Source organism: Nannospalax galili, unplaced genomic scaffold (assembly GCF_000622305.1).
Source record: "Nannospalax galili isolate Female #2095 unplaced genomic scaffold, S.galili_v1.0 scaffold283, whole genome shotgun sequence".
Lineage (NCBI taxonomy): Eukaryota > Metazoa > Chordata > Mammalia > Rodentia > Spalacidae > Nannospalax > Nannospalax galili.
The window spans coordinates 88,295-92,486 of NW_008350535.1; positions in this window are offsets into that span (position 1 = coordinate 88,295).

Genomic DNA, 4,192 nt, shown 5'->3' on the forward strand with positions numbered 1-4,192 from the left:
TCTTCAAGTATCAAATCAGTAAAAACCCAAGGAGCCACCCTCTTAGACCACTGCTTAAAGTAAATCTTTGTACATTGCTAAAGTTTTCATTATGTTCCATGATTTCTTGGCATAACCTCTTCCAAAGTTTATTGTTAATTTACAAACCCAGTGTATACCACAAATTTATTTAAACATTTGAGAGAGTGGTTGCACACGCATTTAATCCCAGCACTCAGGAGGCGAGGCAGGCGGATCGCTGTGAGTTCAAGGCCAGCCTGCTTCTACATAGTTCCAGGACAGCTGGGGCTACAAGGAGACCCTGTCTCAAAAAGAAAAAAACCAAACAAACCAGAATGCCTTATTCCTCTTAGGGTCTGAGATGAGGTTAGCCTGGGCTACATAAAATCCTGTTTTGTTTTGGCTTTTTTGGTCTTTTTGAGACAGGGTCTCCCTGTAGCCCTAGGAGGCCTGGAACTAGCTATATAGACCAGGCAGGTCTTGATCTCAGGTGGGTCTGATGTGGGAAAGTCTATAGACCTTCATAAATTTACAAGTTGTAGAGGAAGGAGGCAGGAGGCGGGGTACAGGCTGGCCTCGAACTAAGAAATCTGCCTGCTTTTGCCTCCCAAGTGCTGGGATTAAAGGCATGCACCATCACACCCAGCCACATCTCTTTTTAATCTTTATTTTGAAACAGGGTCTTACCAAGTTGCCCAGGGAAGCCTTAAACTCTCTGTAGTATAGACAGGCCTTGAACTTTCTTCTATCCTGCCTCCTTTATCCAAGTCCCTAGACTCTGAGATCTGTGTCATAGTACTGTCCTTGCTTTCCTGTGACTTTGTGGTGGGAGAGGGAGGTACTCCACCTAGAAGTCGGGGGATGCAGGGATGAGAATTAGCCCATGAGCGAAGAGTTGGCAAAGACATAGAGTTCTGGGGGATGTGCTTGAACAAAATGTTGGCCAGAGGGAGCTAAGGCTGAGGGAAGGTGAGAGTTCAGGGATTGGGATGGAGCTGAGGAGAGAGCTGTGATCCCCAGTATTGGGCATTATTGGACTAGACTATCAAGACTGGATCCCTGGGTGGAGAACTGAGTGGAGAGGTCAGAAGAGGGCTTCGGAGTCTCCTGGAACTGGAGTTAAGGACAGTTCGTAGCCGCCATGTGGGTGCTGGGAATCGAACCCAGGTCCTCTGCAAGACCAGTTAGTGCTCTTAACCACTGAGCCATCTCTCCAGCCCTGACAGCCAGTACTCTTAACTGCTCAGCTGTATCTCCAGCCCCAAGGGAGACCCTGTCTTAATAAACCAAACACAAACAAAACAACAAAATCAGCTGCAGAGTTCTAGCACGTGCGTTTACAAACAACAAAAATGTAAGGTCCTGTATATCGTTCAAAGGTAAAAAGTAGTTGCTTAGCAAGTTTCTTCCCCAGATATCTGCTTTCTGGTGCTGACTGTCCTTCATTCTCTGTGAATTATAGGCCTATCAGTTCTCTATGGTCTTTCAGGCTTTCACAATCCTTTTGGATTTTCAGACTCAAAACCAGAATGCCACTGGGCGTGGTGGCACAGGCCTTTAATCCCAGCACTTGGGAGGCAAGAGGCAGGCAGATTTTTGTGAGTTCGAGACCAGCCTGGTCTACATAGTGAGTTCCAGGACAGCTGGGGCTACAAGGAGACCATAATGACCACACATATCATGATGAGGAAAAAAAGCCTTTCCCCCCACTGATTCCATTTTTTGTTTTGAGTCAGCATCTCACTATGTAGCCCTAGGAGGCCTGGAACTAGCTATATAGACCAGGCAGGTCTTGATCTCACAAAGATCCCTCTGCTTTGAGCCTCGCAAGAGCTGGGAATTAAAGGCGCAGGTTACCACAGCCAATTCTAAAATGTTTGTTAATTTTTTCTCTTTATTTTCCTTTTAAAAGGAATTAATTCTGTTAGCATAGGCTAGCCTGGAAGATACTATGTCTCCTAGGCTGCCATGGAACTCACAATGATCCCTTTGCCTCAGGCTCCCAAGTGCTGGGATTATAGGCATACAGAACAATACCAAGCCTATTCAGAGTTGAGCATGAGTGCTTCCTGCCAGACAGCTCAGTCTACCAACTGAGCTTTAACCTCAGCCTAATGAGGTGGATTATGAGGCTGATGGGTAATGCTTCATGTTTGTGTTTTTGTTATTTTTTTAACTTTTGTGGTGGTAGGAACTAAACCTGGGGTCTAATGCATACTGGCCAACACCGAACTGTTGAGAAGTATTCACACATATTTATGATTATATATTCTCTTCATTGCTGTTTCACATTTATTTTTGTTGTTTCTGTTACGGAAGCCAGTTCCTTGATTTATCTTGGCCTGAGTTTCACAGTTCAGAATATCCTTTGTTCATTGCTATTACTTCAACCTGTTCTGAAGACTGAGAAGGCAGTCTTGAATTGGCTTGAAGGTAATCCTGTGCAGGGGGTCAGTGTGCCTGCTTGCTGCATGGAATACTGTAAGGGCACTGAACTTCTCAGGCACAGTAACAGACTCTTGGGGACCCAAAGCATCTGTGGGAGAACACACTCAACTGGCTTTTTACTTCCAGGTTCCTGGAGAGCCAGGCCCACTAGGAATCTCCTCAGACAGATCCTGCTGCACAGTGGCCTTGGCAGCCTTTCCGGAGGACTTGGAAGAAGCAGCAGCCAACTGCTCCATCTGCCTGAGTCGCTTGCAGGACCCGGTGACCACTTATTGCAGCCATTACTTCTGTCACGCTTGCTTCCTCCACTGCTGGAACCCTCCAAAGGCTTTCTTTTCCTGTCCCTTTTGCCAAAAGGCTTCTACCTACTGATTCACTGAGAACACTCAAAAGTGTCACGATTGGTGCTCTAGTTCAGCTGCCTGCCTTGAAGATCAAGAGGGGACATCTCTGGGAGGACCACAAGACGGCCCCAGACTTTTGCTCTGAGAAGGAGCTAGAGCTGCTGTGTACCCCTTGTGTGGCATCCCCGCACTTCTGCCATCAGTATCCGCAGCTCATAGAAGAAGCTCTAACTAGAGCCATGTGGAAGCTGAAAAGCTATATTCGGAGCCTCCAGGCACAAATACAAGATGCTCAGATAAGGTGGGAAAGGCAAGTGTCAATGTCTAGTAATTTCTGGTTACAGGTGGAAAATTGGAAGAGCGACTTGCCATTCAAGTCGGAAGAATTTCAGCAGTTCTTGAGAAATGAACTGGACCTGGAGCAGTTCCTGCCACCTGGAGAACGAAAGGAGAGCAAAGACCGACTCATGGAGAACAAAAGCCAACGTCCTGGTACTTGTCCACACTGAACAACCTGCTGAGTGAACTGAGAGATATTGTCGATGTGACCTGGATCTCCGGAGAAGCATTGAAAGTGTTCAGAGCATTCAAGTTCTCTACTGCTCCCTTTTGCACCAACCCAGGCAGTCTGAGGAGAAAGTCTACATGCTCCCTCAGGCACTGGTTCGAATCCAGCAAGGCTCTGGTGAGGTACCCTGTAATCTCCATAGGAACCACATAAAGTCTTCTCTACGCCATCATGGTAGCCACCTTACTCTCCCCAGTGCTCACTTTAATTATTTGACTCATACCCCAGAGTGATTGGCACCACCAGTGTTGATTGTCCCTGTGCCAATCTGGGTGTCTATGTAATATATTGCTGCTACAGTGGGTGCAGGTGTGGGGTGGGCCTTGCACACGTTAGGAAAGCATTCTGTCACCTCAGCTGCAGTCCAGTGTAGTTACTTCTGTCACTGTGATAAAACACCTCAACCAAGGCAACACTCCAAAGGAAGCCCGCTGCCGGTGAGCAAGGCCACATCCAAAACCTCCCAAAATGTCTAAATACTTGTCACTTATTGTTTTTGGAGACAGGATATCAATACATGGCCAGGGTTGCCTCCAATTTATGGCAATCTTCAGGCTTCCTGGATGTTGGGATTAGAGGGGTGAACTGCCACCTCTGGCCAGCTGCATTTTTGAATTTGAGACCGGGTGTCTCTGGAACCCAGCTACAGGTTGGCCTCCATCTCACAGAGTTCTGCCTGCCTCTGTTTCCCAAGGATTGGGATTAAAGGTGCAATAAACCACCCAGTGAGATCTTTATATTTATTTTATGTGTATTGCCTGCATGTAGGTAAGTGCACCTGTGTCGTGCAATGCCTGAGGAGGACAGAAGAGGCTGTCAGATCCCCTGGAAC